Source organism: Emys orbicularis, chromosome 3 (assembly GCF_028017835.1).
Source record: "Emys orbicularis isolate rEmyOrb1 chromosome 3, rEmyOrb1.hap1, whole genome shotgun sequence".
In the NCBI taxonomy this organism is placed as follows: Eukaryota; Metazoa; Chordata; order Testudines; family Emydidae; genus Emys; species Emys orbicularis.
In genome coordinates this window covers 92052044-92069478 of record NC_088685.1, presented here as the reverse complement: position 1 = coordinate 92069478, position 17435 = coordinate 92052044, and positions in this window count along the sequence as shown.

Below are 17435 nucleotides of genomic sequence, written 5' to 3'. Positions count from 1 at the left end.
TCCTCCCTCCCCTCCCTTCCCCTCACACAGAGTGTGGCGTGGCTGATTGGGCGCCTGGACCTGATTTAGCCGCTCCCATTGGCCTCCAGCAGGCAGAGTCCCTCTCCCTCTCCCCCCTCCCCTTGCCTCAGCGTCGCGTCACCAGCACGCTGCGGGGGAGGGGCTGTGGGCTTGCAGCCTGTTTGTTTTGGCTCCACGTGGAGCCAGCAGCTGGAGCGGCATAGTGGTAAGGGGAGTCTGGGGGGGCTGTCAGGGGGCGGGCGGAGGGTTGGATGTGTCAGGAGTTCTGGGGGGCCTGTTAGGGGGCGGGAGTGTGGAGAGAGATTGGAGCAGTCAGGGGACAGGGAGCAGGGGGAGGGTTGGATGGATCGGGAGTTCTGGGAGGGCTGTCGGGGGTGGGGGGAGGGTTGGATGGGTTGGCAGTTCTGGGGGGGGTCTCTCAGGGGGTGAGGAGTGGTTGGATGGGGCGTGGGAGTCCCGGGGGTCTGTCTGGGGGTGGGGGTGTGGATAAGGGTTGGGGCAGCCAGGGGATAGGTAGGGGGTAGGATCCTAGGGGGGCAGATAGGGTTGGGGGGGTCTCAGAAGGGGGCAGTCAGGCGACAAGGAGCAGGGAGGCTTAGGTAGGGGTGGGGTCCTGGGGGGAGGTAGGGGCAGAGGACCCAGGAGAGGGCAGCCAGGGGACAAGGAGTGGGGGGGGGGGGTTGGACGTTCTGAGGGGGGCGGGAAGTGGTAGGGAGTGAATGTGGGTGGGGCTCTTCCCCCCCCCATTCTCTTTTTTGATTGTTGAAATATGGTAACCCTAAAAAAGCAGTGCCCTGGCTCGGCAGGGAGGAGCTGCCTTCTGGAGGCACCGGAGAGCCAGAGCGTCGGTTTGCGGGGGTGGCGAGCCCCAGCCATGGAGGAGCCAGCGCAGCACAGGGGGGCAGCAGCCCTGCAAAGGCAGCAGCACCGCTAGCGGGGAGCAGCCGCACCCCCTGCCCAGGCTGCGGCCCGGCGTACCCCTCTCCCCCAAGGGGGCTCCGGCAGGCTGCAGCAGTTGCATGTGGTCGGTGGCCCCCGTGTGCCCTACGGCTCCCCCCTCACCGTGCTCGGGCTCTGCGGCTCCTAGGCATGTGAGCTACCGGGGCGCAGGGCCCTGAGCCTACTCTGGGAGGGGCAACAGCAGTGGCGGCTCACACTCCCGGGAGTCACAGAGCTGGAGCGTGGCAGGGGGGAGCCGGGAGGCGCACGGGGGCTGCCACCCGCATGTATCCACTGCAGGAGCCCCCGGGGGGGGGGCGCCAGGTGGGTTGCAGCCCGGGCAGGCGCACCGCCCGGCTTACCCCTCACCGGGCATGGATCTGTCCTAAGCATGCACAATTTAACTAAGGAGCCTCATTTTCTTTTACACCACGGTTGATTTTGATTAAAAGTAAAGCAAGTTTATTTACCCATCATGTTTGGATATTAAGTGAGTTCAAGTACAAGGGATAGAATTAGAAATGGTTATAAGCAAATAAAAATGAAAAGCACTTTCTAGAGACTAAGACTTAACAAAACAAGTTACAGCCTCTCTTCAGGATAAGATTCTTATAACACAACCTTCAAGCAAGATGGCTGACCACCCTTCAGGTCAGGATCAGGATTTCCCACAAAATCCAATGTGCTTGGTTCCTTTGCCTTCTTACATGAAACATAACTTGGGGTTCTTCTCCCCTTTCTTTTATAGTCCAGTGTACCTTTAATATGAATTCTTTTGAAGGTTACCCCTCAACGTAAGTCGTAAAGTTTATTCAAACTATGAGAAAGGTAACATGGAGTCTCCTGGCAAAGGAAATTCCATGCTGATTTCTTTCCCTGCTGGTGTTTGCAAAATGCAAATTGATCTATTTCTTGCTATCTCCTGCTGCTGTAATGCTGTGGGGTTAGCTTCTCCCTTTGTTGGCTTGATGGTCTTGTTTACCTTCTGTGTAAATTGTTTTCCCATTGTCTCTTAATGGGTGACAGAACCACATTCCTTTGTCTAGGGTGGGGTAGCTTCAGCCCTGCCTGGCAGACACATTTTGGTAACATAATTTCCAAAGTGTTTGTAATTTTGAATTTGTCCTCCGTATCCACATCACACAATAATATTATTGATCAGTATATGTGATGGGGTGTACCAACCCCGCACTAGTCCAGAAAGGGTTAACTACTCACTTTGGGCCCAGAAGGCCACGCCCTCTCGTCCTTGCTGGGCATGCTCCAGTTGGAAGCAATATATGAAAGGGAGCAGCTCAGTTCAGTCAGGGCTGGCTGATGGAGGAGAATGGATGCATGTTACAGGCTCCTGTCAGGAATCCAATCGAGCCCCAGACTATGGAGGTTGGGCACCCGCAGAGGATGAGGGAGATGGAAAGCCACTTGCTCTGGAGGAGCTGCAGGATCCAGAATCAATGGTAGATAGGAAGCGGTCCAGAGAATGTGTCTATTGTTTCCCTGGGACCCTGGATCAGGACCTGGTGGAGTAGGGCAGGCCCGGGTCCCCCTACCCCTCCCTGTGCCTAACACTAGGCCTTGTTGCCCTGAATACTAGGGCAGCTGCATAGACTGGCCACTAGGCATCACTGCCCTGAACACAAGAGCAGCTCCATAGACTCTGGCTGCCAGGCCTTGCTACCCTGAAGGAGGGGAGCCACATTGACTGAAAGGGGGTGTTTTCCCCCTTCTTTCTCCCCTGATGGCCTGATACCCTGTGACAGTATGTTATTAGCTTTTCATTGCTATCTTACATGACACCTTCTGGACACAGGTTATGACATTAGTGAGTTGGGGTACATTCCATTCAGCTGGTCAGGCCAATTGAAACTCACTACCAGATACCAATGTGCCCTTTGCCGTCTTGCACTGGGATGCCGTTAGGGTCAAACATGCAAAACACTTAACTACACACAATGCCCTCCCCTGCACCCACACCACCTCTACCCCTCACATGTAGAATAAGTGTTGACAAAATCCTACAGGAATTGTAGTCTCTCAGTGAAGTAGTATGTGTTTTGGTAGGATTTATTTTAAAAGCTAAACAAAGTTATGAGACTTCTATAGACACATGCCTCTTTTATTTTTATTGGACTTGTATGTTTAATCAACCATGCATGGAACTAGAAATTTACCCATTTTTGTCCATGTGAGTTGCTTTGTTGGTATGACTTGCATATTATAGATTTCAGCAGCCTGATTGGAGAATGCTGCACTTGTTTTTGAACACGTGCCTTTGGTCTAAACTGTGGATTCTAGAAGTACTGTCATGAAAAATTATAATGGCCCAAATTCATCCTTGATCTAACTTTGACTGCAATGAGTATTTCTAAATAATTTAACCAATTCTGTTTTAAGCACCAGTAGGACCAGCTCAGTACTTATCATCGTGTAGTGATTTTTTTCCATCACAAATGTTAGAGGGAAAACTGGGAGTAGGAAGTAGTTACTGTTAAAAGTAGTATGCAGGAGCGGCGACTTGTATTGACCTTTGGTGCCCGGGCTCCAGCAATATTCAGAGCCCGGGGGCCCTGCTCCACCAATGTTTGGGGCCGGGTCTCTCCCCCAGGCCAGCCTGCCGCCCCCACGCGCCTCCCCCGAGTGTCCCTCGGCCCCCACTTGCTGCCCCTGCTCACCTTCCCCGGAGCCTGCAGCTCATGCTGACTCTGCTCTGCCGGCTCCCAGCATCAACTGCTGCCTCAGGGTCCTAGTGCCCCCTACCACTAATGGCAGGGAAGGCTGCCCTTACCCTGCCCTTCCGCCCTAGCCCTGAGCCTCTCCAACACTCCAAACCCCTCAACCCCAGCCCCAGACAGAGCCCTCATTCCCCCGCACCCTAATCCTCTGCCCCAGCCCCTCCCACACCCCAAACCTCTCATCCCCAGCCCCACCCCACAGCCCTCACCCCACACCCCAACCCTCTGCCCAAGCCCTGAGCCCCCTCCCACACCCCAAACCCCTCATCCTCAGCCCCACAGCCCTCACCCCTGCACCCCCTCCTGTCCCCAAACTCCTTCCCAGAGCCTGCACCCCTCACCCCCTCCTACACTCCCACCCCTAGCCCAGAGCCTGCACCCCTCACTCCCTCCACCCCAACCCCCTGCACCCAGCACCCAAACTCCCTCCCAGAGCCTGCACCCTGCACCCCTCCTGCACCCTAATCCCCAACCCAGGGCCTGCACCCCAGACCTCCTCCTCCCATGCAAACTCCCTCCCAGAGCCTTAGGCAGGTGGGGGGCAGAGTTTTGGTGGGCGGGTTCTGGGCACCACCAACATTTCTACAAACCTGCCACCCCTGGTTAGTATGAACTTGTCTGAACATCCTTTTCAGCCAGTGCTGTATTTGATACAAGACAGTGGTTCTCCACTTTTCCCATTTCCATTCCAGGGACCCACTCCATCTATTGGGAACCCCCTCTCATGTTCAGCAATATTGGAAGAGCAGGGTGGATGCTAACCCCTGATGTCTACTCATGACTGAGAACCTAAGATTTAAGGGATCTGATATGCTAAACACCCATCTCCTGCTCTCTGGCACATGAATAATTTCTTAGATTTTAATTATTTGGCTGGATTCATGCTCTAAATAACCCCTGGAAGCTATAGGGCACCTGAGCTGATCTGTCTCACCATTTGTGAAATTGCCCAGGATTGCTTTCAGTTTTCTCCTAGTGATCACAGATTAAATTTTATAAATGGTACAAAGTGATTGTTACCATCCAAGAGAGCTTGTACAATTTTTTTTGTCAAAACATGTCACTGTGTATTTCCCAGCTCTGTTCTGTGGACACTGACAATGTTGTACTGAGCAAAACAGTGGAACTTTCTTTTCACCTTTGAGAAATGGGGCCTGGCGCTTTGATACTCAGTGATAAAACCCAAATCACAAATCATACTGCCACAAAGCCAATTCTTACCTAAAGACAGAATGTTCTGCTTGTAACTGGAAGTCCTAGGCAGCCAGCTAGCTTCAACACATCATGTGCCAGGATCCTCAACATAGGCGTGCGCAACAGATTTCATTAGGGTGTGCACCCAGGGAATTTTATTTATTTATTTATTTTTAAAGGCAAACTTTTATTGAATACTCAATCACAAAGGACATTATTTTTATTCATCAAACAAACTAAAGAAATTAAAATGTAACTAAACTTAATTTTTTTTAAATTAACAACTAAACTTTACTTAAAAAAAGAGACACAAAATACCAAATTTTTGCTGTAGTGATAACCAGGCGTAAACAAAGATACAGTCAATTTTCATGATCTTTATCTTTAACTAGATAATGAGCTAACCCAAATTGACCAAAACAGATTAAGGTTTCTTCATCTTCCTGTCCTAGAGAATGAGACATCGCTCACCAGGTGTTATGGACTTAAATTCCTCAATCACATCATTGTAATTAACTGACGAAGCCAATTCTTGTTCAATGTACAAAATCATGAGTGAGTCGAGGCGCTGTTGGGACATTGTACTTCTTAGTTTGTTTTTTACATGTGCTAGTTTTGAAAAGGCTCCTTCACATGAACAGCTTGTAACAGGTAAGACTGCAAAGCATTAAATAGATTTGTAAAAGGCCTGGAACATGGAAGACCGATCCAATTCCTTTAGCCAATCAAGCCACTCTCTGGTGGTGTTCGTAGTGCTACCTTTAGGAACAGATCCGTCATAACCCCGAAGCAATCCGACTTCAGCTTCCAACTCATCCAAGGACACTTTAAATTTGTTGGCAATGATTCTCATATCGTCCCTGCCAATGTCTAAGCTCAGCAGTTTTCCCATTGCAGTCACAATTTTACAAGTCTCCTGTTCAAATTGCTGGTCAATGCAGGTAATCACTGAGTCTAGGAGTGGGTAAAATGAAATTATTCTCTCCTGCTCCTCTTTTGTATCAAAGTGATGCTGGGACTCAAACGCGTCATCAATATGAGTGGACGTTTTTCTCTTCTTAACTAGGGGAATTGATATATCATTCTCTACACACATTTTCACACTGTCATTGAAAATAGATTGAAAATATTCTGGGCCACTTCTCATCGCAGCCAAAGAGTTACGCAAGCTTTTCACCCCTGTTATTGCAGTAAGTAAGTTGAGATCTGGAGCTTGAAGAGCCTTACTCACTTTTACCACCATCTGGAGAATAGGGTGCATCATGTGAAGGGCAAAGATGAACTTGAATGAATTTAGTTCATGGATAAGGCCCCTGGCTTTTATTTTAGCGTCAGCAAGGAGAGTTGTTTCGATAATCTCTTGTAAAGCTTGTAAAATGATGGAGTAGTTTTGTTTTACAGCAGCCACTGCTTCTGCTCTGCATGCCCATCTTGTGTTTGATAGTGACTTCAAAGTCTTCAACTGGGATCCTACTTCTTGTGAAATCTTCTCATTACTGCATGTCGCACAGGACTCCCCTCCATGAAGGCATAAAAGTCTGAATAACACCAAAAAAATCAGACAGTTCTCTTTTGTTTACTTGAAGTGCATGCATCTACCAGGACGAGGTTCAAACAATGCGCATAGCAGTGTACATAGAGTATTTCACTGTTTCTTTCTTTACATTTCATTTGAACTCCCGCAGTACATCCAGACATAGTAGATGCGCCATCAAAACAGACAGACATCACTGATGACCAGTCAATTTTAAGAATGCCAAGGACGTCATTTAACTGGTCAAAAATAGACTGAGCATCAACTGTTACTAGTCTCTGAACAGACACAAAATGTTCAACTGGACTATGTTTTTCATTGTCAAAATACCGCACCACAATGGACATCTGTTCATGGTGTCCACAGTCAGTAGTGTCGTTGGCAATTATTGAGACCATTTTTCCATTTAGTGAAGACACAATCTTTTGTTGCACAATGTTGTGCAAGGCCACAATTAAATCATTTTGGATGCGATTACTCAGATAGGTAGCGTTTTGAGGAGATTGTTGCACATGCTTTGCCATTACAGGATCATATTTTTGGAGCATATTGACAAAATTTAGAAATAAACCTTTCTCAAAACTGTCAGCTTTTTCATTGTGACCCCTGAATGGTCTCCCACCTTTCGGCAAACACAGAACAATGTCAATCAGTCGCTCCATTACACTTCGGTTATGGCACCGTTCTTCTTCTTGTTTAGACAGATAAGCCTGCTTGCCCTCATCCAACAATACATCAATAGTTTTCCCTTCATTAAAACTTGACCATGAAGAACAGCTCAACACATGAGATTTTTGACAGTTGGTGGTTTTTAAAACATTCGTTAGCCCTATGCCACTTTCTGAATCCTTTATCAATAAATGCTGGATCAGTGTGACCTTTGTTTGCTGCATCATTAGAGGAGAAGAAACGGCAGTAAAAGCAAAATGCTGTGTCCTTTGATGGGCTATATTCTAACCACCTATACTTTTCATACCAATCGGACTGAAAACTTTTTTGTTTATTCCCTATTTTACTTCTAGGAAACATGCTCAATCTAGGCTGATAAGGACCTCTAGCTAATCGAGACCGACGTTCTAATCTATTTTTTTGGAATATCACAGACCGGGTCATCAGATGGAATGTTTGATGGCTTTGAATAGGAACTACACTGACCTAAACTAAGAGACAAAGTCTGTTTCTGTTGGTCATTACTCAGTTTATTGCACGCACTGGAACTGGTGCGGCATTATCTTCATGTAAGTTCTTAACCGAGGAGTCCGAGGTATTTGCACTACTATCAGCACATTCATTATAATTCAGTTTGTCTGCTCCTTTTATTATCTTAACAACGAACCGATCCATATTTTAAAATTAAAAGGGGGTATCATATGATTGAATTAAAACGTAAAGCCACGGGCTTGTTATGCTATTTCAGTAGAGTACACGCGACAAAGATTACAAACACTGTAGACACTGCTCTGGGCATGCCTGACGCGGCCGCTTATATAGGTTAAAGAATTTTCTAGAATAGTAGTCTGAGGGGGAGGGGAGGACCAATGGTAATGCGGCGCCGCAGTAGTGGGGATGCATGCTGCGAGCGGACTTTCTATACATTTCTACAACATCTATATTAAGCAATTTGGCGCTTATTGCATAATACGACAATCCATACTTTAAAACTAAAAGAGCGTATCATGCAATTAAATTAAAACGCAAAGCCACTTTTTTTTGAGACATTAGGGCAGGGGTGGGCAAACTTTTTGGGCCAAGGGCCACATCAGGGTGGGGAAATTGTATGCAGGGCCAGGGCAGAGGGTTGGGGTGCAGGAGGGAGTGCGGGGTGTGGGAGAGGGTGCGGTGTGCAGGAACGGGCTCAGGGCAAGGGATTGGGGCAGAGAAGAGGTGCGGAATGTATGGGGGGCTCAGGGAAGGGGGTTGGGGTGCAGGAGGGGTGCGGAGTGCAGGCAGGGGACTTGGGGCAGGGAGGTGGGATGCATGGGGGTGCAGGGTGCAACAGGGGCCTCAGGGCAGGGGGTTGGGGTGCGAGGTGCAGGCAGGGGGCTTAGGGCAGGGAGTTGGGGTGCAGGAGGGGTGCGGGGTGCAGGCAGGGGGCTTAGGGCAGGGAGTTGGGGTGCATGGGGGTGCAGGGTGCAGCAGGGGCTCAGGGCAGAGGGTTGGGGTGCGAGGTGAAGGCAGGGGGCTTAGAACAGGGAGTTGGGGTGCAGGAGTGCGGGGTGCAGGCAGGGGGCTCAGGGCAAGGGTTGGGGTGCAGGAGGGGAGTGGGGTGTGGCAGGGGGCTCAGGGCAGGGAGTTGGGGTGAGAGGTACAAGCAGGGGGCTTAGGGCAGGGAGTTGGGGTGCAGGAGGGGTATAGGGTGCAAGCAGGGGGCTCAGGACAGTGGGTTGCCGTGCAGGAGGGGTGCGGCAGGGGGCTCAGGACAGGGAGCTGCGGTGCAGGAGGAGTATGGGGTGCAGGCAGGGGGCTCAGGGCAGGGGGTTGGGGTGCTGGAGGGGTGCGAGGTGCAGGCAGGGGCTCAGGGCAGGGAGTTGGGGGGCGGGGTGCAGGAGGGGTTCGCGCTCCGGCCCGGCGACACTTACCTAAAGCAGCTCGGGGTGGCAGCGGCACGTTCCCTGGCTGCCTGCCCTGGCCCCACGACGTGCTGCTCACCACGTCCCTGCGCGGTCCTGGGGGGGGAGGGGGACACACGGCTCTGCGTGTTGCCCTTGCCACGCCTCCAGGTACCTCCCCCGAAGCTCCCATTAGCCGCGGTTCCCCGTTCCTGGCCAATGGGAGCTGCGGGAGGCGGTGCCTGGAGCAACGCACGGAGCCCTCTGCCCCCCCCCCCCGGGGCCCCAGGGACGTGGTGCCGGCCGGTTCTGAGAGTGGCACGGGGCCTGCGGCACCACGGGGGGCAAGTCCCATGGGCCAGATCCAAAGCCCTGAGGGGCCAGATCCGGGCCGTAGTTTGCCCACCCCTGCATTAGGGTGTGCCTGGGCACACATGGCACACTCTGTGCGCACGCCTATGATCCTCAAGATTAAATATTTATTACACTTGGCTGCTTCTGCCTTACCTTTGCAAAGAAAATGTCCTTTGCCTTCCCCTAGGAGATCATCTACCAAGGACTCATTTTGCCCTGAGATCAGTTTTCATGTTATCAAATGTAGCCTTTTCCACAACAGTGTCCAGCTCCTTTTCATCCAGCAGCTTTCCTAAGACACTTCAGATTTTCAGTGCATTGGTTCTGAGATCCTGAAATAAGCATTATTGCGAAGTAACAGTTTCCCAAATTAGAAAAGTAAAAGAGCCAAATAAATAAAATGATAGAATAATGGAGTATTAAATAAGGGAGGGAAACTGAACCCAGAGCCGTAGCACTGAGGGATGAAGGTGACGCTCCTTACTGGAACCATCAAAGTGCTTCATATGCAAGATTTCAATTCACTGTCAGAGGTTTCATGAGTATTAAAAACTGGCAGGTGACTAGCAAGATAAGCCATTAGAAACTTCTTCTTTAGCTAACCCTTCCTCTTGGCCTACCAAAAGGCCATAAGTTCATTTCTGTTAGTGAGAATAATATTACCATCAGCATTTTAAACAAAGGCTGTCATAGTTTTCGGGCTTTTTGCATATTGTAGCCATTTTGATTAAGGGATCTGTCACTCTTAGAGCTACGTGAAACAGGAAACATCTCAGGAACTGGACCTCTTAATGGGAAGGGACTTTCCTTGCTTCTTTTATCAGTCTTGATGGTATTCTTCTCAACTTGCTCCCTACTGGTATCACCGGAGATACCGTTTCTGCTTTTTTTCCCGTTTAGCTAAGAGGTGCTCTCAGATACTCTATTTGTTCATATGTTAAGTGTAATTAAAAACCATTTGAAATTGATTTAGTTAATCAGCACAAACTCCTATGTTGACACTCTTACATGAGTTGGTAAGGAGTCAAAAGGTAGAAGAGCTGGCCTCACTTTCATCTCCTCAGAGGTAAGGAAGAGAATATTGAAGTCATCCCTGTGCGTGGACCAGCGTCTGACGTGATCTATCCATGAGCTAGCAAATACTTATGAGGGGGGAAATTAATGAAAATAAATGTTAATGATCTCAAGCAGAAAAATAATTCAGCTCTTAACATTTTTGCACCCTAGTATTCTCTTGATCACAGCTGCAGAATCAATGAGGCACACTTCCTGTTTTCATCCTTTTTTCCATTTGCTGTTGTGGGGATATTTGGGCTTCAGAGGTTTAACTCCAGTTCCTGTTTTTATTCACAGCCTTATTCTGGTTTATCTTTCACCTTAAGCATGAGATAAAGGCCAAGCCATGTCCATTTTCTAATCAAGTTATTTGAGGATAAGCTTTGTTTTTTCACAAACAGATAATTAGTTACATAACTAATACAAGTTATACTTTTACCTCTAAAATTATACTTTTACCTAGAACAACATTTTTACACTTGTATGTCCTGGATCATTTACTTGTAGCTAATATTTTTCATTGCTTTTGGTAGGTTTAGTGGTCACAAGACTAGAACTAAATTCCTCCATATTAACATCCAAAGTCCAATGTACTTTGTGGCAACCTGGACTAAATACCACAGCAAGTATCTTCATGGTTTCTTCAGAACTCCAGTGTGGAAATCAAGGTTCTTCAGCAGCTTCAGCAAGATGGAAGAATTTTATTGAATTCAGCATGAAAATGAACACAGGAACAGCACAATATTCCTGGTCTTATAGATTTAGTTAATAAATTCAATTTATTTATTTATTTATTTATTATTTCCATCCTTCCCATGTCAATGCTGGTGCACAGGGTGGAAACTCTTCTATTCCTCTCTATCACTTGCTACTGCTTTCATCTGCACTGTGACGTCAACTATTTAGTTCTCCCTTCCAAGGGTCCTTCTTAAGCTCCCTCTTGGGCACCCACCTTTCCTCAACTGTTGGTTTCCACTTGAGAGCTTCATATGGGAGTCTACGTGTTGTCATCTGAAGTATATGTCCCAAATACACCCAATACTTCTTTCTAATTCTAGTGAAAACAAGCTACTGGCTGGTGATTTCTCAGATATATTCACTGCTGATGAGGCCTCTCCATCCAGTGCCCAAAAACTTTGTAGACACTTATTTTCAAAGGCACCAATTTTCTGTGTAACATTTTAGTAGATTTCCAGCTCTTGTGGCCATATTTAGCACTGAGATTACGTTTGGGTTGAAAAGTCTCAGTTTTGCTTTGGTGCTGTATTAGTTTGATTTCCATGTGTTGTTGAGTTTTGTGAATCCTGTGGATTCCTATTTTCCTATCCTTGATGTCACTTTCTTCTTGAGGTCTCTGTTGGCTAGTATGGTGGTGCCCAGGTAGATGAACTGTTCTACTTTCTTGTTGTTTTTGCCTTCTACTCTGATGTTACTGCTTAATACCTGACTTTCCAGGATGTTTGTTTTAACATAACTGATTTTGAGCCCAGCTTGGCCTGCTGTTTTTGCCAGGTTGTCTGTCTTTGTTTGTAACTTTTTAGAGGTGTCACTCAGTAGTGCAATATCATCAGCAAAGACTAGGTCTTCTAGCCATTTGCCATCAGCAATGACCACAGTGTTTGCATTCCCAAACTGAAATTAAAACGGAGGTCTACACTACACACTTATTGTGGTATGACGACGTTGCTCAGGGGTGTGAAAAATCCACACCCATGAGCGATGTAGTCATACAGATCAATTCCCCCTGTGTAGACAGCGCTATGTTGACAAGAGGGCTTCTCTTGTTGACATAGCTACCGCCTCTCATGGAGATGGCGTTCTTAAGCCGATGGGAGAGATATTAGAGCGTCTTCACCAGAAGTGCTACAGCGGTGCAGCTGCGCCCATGCAAGATTGTAGTGTAGACCTGCCCTGAGAAAGCCCAACCTTAAACAGAAAGCGGCAAAGAAAATTAATAATATAAAACTGAAAACAAAAGCGTGCTGTGAGAAATTCCAATGTGAACTATGGAACAGATTTGGGGTGCTGGCAGAGGAAGGTGAGGTAGGGATTGGAACTGAAGAAAAATGCACAGTCCTCTGAGACAACGTGATTCAAGCTGCAGCTGTGACAGCTCGATATCAGCACAGACAGAACAAGAACTGGATAAGCCAAGAGACGTCGCATATCAACGAGGAAAGAAAAGCACTGAAAGGAAAACTCCTGAATTCTAAGACAACGAAATATTGGAAAAAGCAAAGGAAGAGTATAAGAAAACAGACAAAGCAGTGAAAAGTGTGGACATTTCAAATCGGGAAATGGCCCAATAATAAGCCAACATGAAAAAAGGCTTACAACTGAGGTGTAACAGAAAGACAGATGGGCAGAGCATTTCAGACAAGTCCTCAACAGACTCATCCCCAGATATTGATGAAACATGTGAACATAATCTACTTGGCATTAACATTGATGCAACAGAGATGTCAGCAGCGCAGGCTGCAATTAAGAAGCTGAAAAACAAAGGGCAGTAGATGATGTAATCACAGCAGAAAAGCCAAAAGAACTTGAACATCCTACCCTAATAAAACTGACAGGAGTTACACTACTCTCTGCTGTAGGGAAAAGTGTCTGTAGTGTGGACAAAAGAGGCAGGTGATTCAAAGTTTAGGGAAGAACAGCTGGATTCAGGCCCAAAAGATCCTGTGCAGATCAGATAGTCTCACTTAGGACTATCATAGAAGAATGTGTAGAATTTATTTTATTATGTACTTAATTTTTCAGTGTGCCATAAGTGGCCTTAGTGAGAATGTTGCATTGTCAGAGATACTAAGAGAGAACTCAGGAGCTAGATAGGTGAAAACTGAGTCTTTTGGTTCTTTGGAAGGTATAAGTAGTGGTTTGGGATTGCAGGATAGGCATAATAATTGTGGCAAACTACTAAACTAGAAAATTAATAGTAGAAAACTATTTCTGTGTGTTCTCTGCATAGCACTCATCCTCATCCCCTCACCTGTGTTATCTGAGCACATAAGTGGAGTTGAAATGCATTGAAATCATAGAATCATAAACTATAAGGTCAGAAGGGACCATTATGATCATCTATGAATAACAGAGACTTGGTGGGATAACTCAGATGACTGGAGTACTGTCATGGATGGATATAAAGTGTTCAGGAAGGACAGACAGGGCAGAAAAGGTGGGGGAGTTGCATTGTATGTAAGAGAGGAGTATGACTGCTCAGAGCTCCGGTATGAAACTGCAGAAAAACCTGAGAGTCTCTGGATTAAGTTTAGAAGTGTGAGCAACAAGGTGGTGGGAGTCTGCTAAAGACCACCAGACCGGGGGATGAGGTGGACGAGGCTTTCTTCCGGCAACTAGCAGAAGTTACTAGATCGCAGGCCCTGGTTCTCATGGGAGACTTTAATCACCCTGATATCTAATGGGAGAGCAATACAGAGGTGCACAGGCAATTTAGGAAGTTTTTGGATAATGTAGGGGACAATTTCCTGGTGCAAGAAGAACCAACTAGGGGCAGAGCTCTTCTTGACCTGCTGCTCACAAACCGGGAAGAATTAGTAGGGGAAGCAAAAGTGGATGGGAACCTCGGAGGCAGTGACCATGAGATGGTTGAGTTCAGGATCCTGACACAAGGAAGAAAGGAGAGTAGCAGAATACGGACCCTGGACTTCAGAAAAGCAGACTTTGACTCCTTCAGGGAACTGATGGGCAGGATCCCCTGGGAGAATAACATGAGGGGGAAAGGAGTCCAGGAGAGCTGGCTGTATTTTAAAGAATCCTTATTGAGGTTGCAGGAAAAAAACATCCTGATGTGTAGAAAGAATAGTAAATATGGCAGGCGACCAGCTTGGCTTAACAGTGAAATCCTTGCTGATCTTAAACGCAAGAAAGAAGCTTACAAGAAGTGGAAGATGGGACAAATGACCAGGGAGGAGTATAAAAATATTGCTCAGGTATGCAGGAGTGAAATCAGGAAGGCCAAATCACACTTGGAGTTGCAGCTAGCAAGAGATGTTAAGAGTAACAAGAAGGGTTTCTTCAGGTATGCTAGCAACAAGAAGAAAGTCAAGGAAAGTGTGGGCCCCTTACTGAATGAGGGAGGCAACCTAATGACAGAGGATGTGGAAAAAGCTAATGTACTCAATGCTTTTTTTGCCTCTGTCTTCACAAACAAGGTCAGCTCCCAGACTGCTGCACTGGGCAGCACAATATGGGGAGGAGGTGACCAGCCCTCTGTGGAGAAAGAAGTGGTTCAGGACTATTTAGAAAAACTGGATGAGCACAAGTCCATGGGGCCGGATGCGCTGCATCCGAGGGTGCTAAAGGAGTTGGCGGATGTGATTGCAGAGCCATTGGCCATTATCTTTGAAAACTCATGGCGATCGGGGGAGGTCCCAGATGACTGGAAAAAGGCTACTGTAGTGCCCATCTTTAAAAAAGGGAAGAAGGAGGATCTGGGGAACTACAGGCCAGTCAGCCTCACCTCAGTCCCTGGAAAAATCATGGAGCAGGTCCTCAAGGAATCAATCCTGAAGCAGGTTTCAGAGTAGCAGCCGTGTTAGTCTGTATCCGCAAAAAGAACAGGAGTACTTGTGGCACCTTAGAGACTAACAAATTTGTTAGAGCATAAGCTTTCGTGGGCTACAGCATCCGAAGAAGTGGGCTCTAGCCCACGAAAGCTTATGCTGTAATAAATTTGTTAGTCTCTAAGGTGCCACAAGTACTCCTGTTCTTAATCCTGAAGCACTTAGAGGAGAGGAAAGTGATCAGGAACAGTCAGCATGGATTCACCAAGGGCAAGTCATGCCTGACTAACCTAATTGCCTTCTATGAGGAAATAACTGGGTCTGTGGATGAGGGGAAAGCAGTGGATGTGTTATTCCTTGACTTTAGCAAAGCTTTTGATACGGTCTCCCACAGTATTCTTGCCGGCAAGTTAAAGAAGTATGGGCTGGATGAATGGACTATAAAGTGGATAGAAAACTGGCTAGATCGTCGGGCTCAACGGGTAGTGAACAATGGCTCCATGTCTAATTGGCAGCCGGTTTCAAGCGGAGTGCCCCAGGGGTCAGTCCTGGGGCCGGTTTTGTTCAATATCTTCATTAATGATCTGGAGGATGGCGTGGACTGCACTCTCAGCAAGTTTGCAGATGACACTAAACTGGGAGGAGCGGTAGATACACTGGAGGGTAGGGATAGGATACAGAGGGACCTAGACAAATTAGAGGATTGGGCCAAAAGAAACCTGATGAGGTTCAACAAGGACAAGTGCAGAGTCCTGCACTTAGGACGGAAGAATCCCATTCACTGTTACAGACTAGGGACAGAATGGCTAGGAAGCAGTTCTGCAGAAAAGGACCTAGGGGTTACAGAGGACAAGAAGCTGGATATGACTCAACAGTGTGCCCTTGTTGCCAAGAAGGCTAACAGCATTTTGTGCTGTATAAGTAGGGGCATTGCCAGCAGATCGAGGGATGTGATCATTCCCCTCATCTGGAGTACTGTGTCCAGTTTTGGGCTCCACACTACAAGAAGGATGTGGAAAAATTGGAAAGAGTCCAGAGGAGGGCAACAAAAATGATTAGGGGGCTGGAGCACATGACTTATGAGGAAAGGCTGAGGGAACTGGGATTGTTTAGTCTGCAGAAGAGAAGAATGAGGGGGGGATTTGATAGCTGCTTTCAACTACCTGAAAGGGGGTTCCAAAGAGGATGGATCTAGACTGTTCTCAGTGGTACCAGATGACAGAACAAGGAGTTGCAGTGGGGGAGGTTTAGGTCTCAAGTTGCAGTGGGGGAGGTTTAGGTTGGATATTAGGAAAAACTTTTTCACTAGGAGGGTGGTGAAGCACTGGAATGGGTTACCTAGGGAGGTGATGGAATCTCCTTCCTTAGAGGTTTTTAAGGTCAGGCTTGACAAAGCCCTGGCTGGGATGATTTAGTTGGGAATTGGTCCTGCTTTGAGCAGGGGGTTGGACTAGATGACGTCTTGAGGTCCCTTCCAACCCTGATATTCTATGATTCTATGATCTAGTCTGACCTCCTGCAAAACACAGGCCACAGAATCTGACCCACCCACTCCTGTATCAAACCCCTAACCTATGTCTGAGCCACTGAAGTCCTCAAATCATGGTTTAACGACTTCAAGATGCAGAGAATCTTCCAGCAAATGACCCATGCCCCACGCTGCAAAGGAAGGCGAAAAACCCCCAGGGCCTCTGCCAATCTGCCCTGGAAGAAAATTCCTTCCTGACCCCAAATATGGCAATCAGCTAAATCCTGAGCATGTGGGCAAGATTCACCAGCCAGCACCCAGGAAAGAATTCTCTGTAGTAACTCAGATCCCACCCCATCTAACATCCCATCACAGGCCATTGGGCATTGTCATAAACAGATAGTTAAGGGTTAATACCTCATTTACCTGTAAAGGGTTAAAAAGTTCACCTAGCCTAGCTGACACTTGACCAGAGGAACCAATGGGGGGACAAAATGTTTCAAAAGGAAGGAGGGAAGTTCCCTTTGTCTGGGTCAGTTTTCAGTTTTGGCCGGAGTGGAAAAAATCAAGGAATCAGCTTCTTATCAAAGTAGTGAGTATTAGAAAAGGAATAAATAGGCTTTGTTTATTTTCTTTTTGTAACTTGTCTTGTGCAATTAGGGGAATAATCAAATTGGGTATTCTTTTGTGTAACTAAATTTTGCCCAGGGGAACATCCTCTGTGTTTTGAATCTCTTTTTCTGTGAGAGTAGCTGGTATGCTAATCTCTCCCAGAGGTTTGTCTTTCACCTTTCTTTTCTTTAATTAAAAGCCTTCTTTTTAAGAACCTGATTGATTTTTCCTTGTTTTTAAGATCCAAGGGAATTGGATCTGAACTCACCAGGAATTGGTGGGGGAAAGGAGGGGGGATGGTTAAATTCTCCTTGTGTTAAGATCCAAGGGTTTAGATCGATGTTCACCAGGAAATTGGTGAAGAAGTCTCTCAAGGCTACCCAGGGAAAGAAGTTAGAACTTGGGAGTGGTGGCAGCAAGACGAGATCTAAACTGGTAATTCAGTTTAGGGGT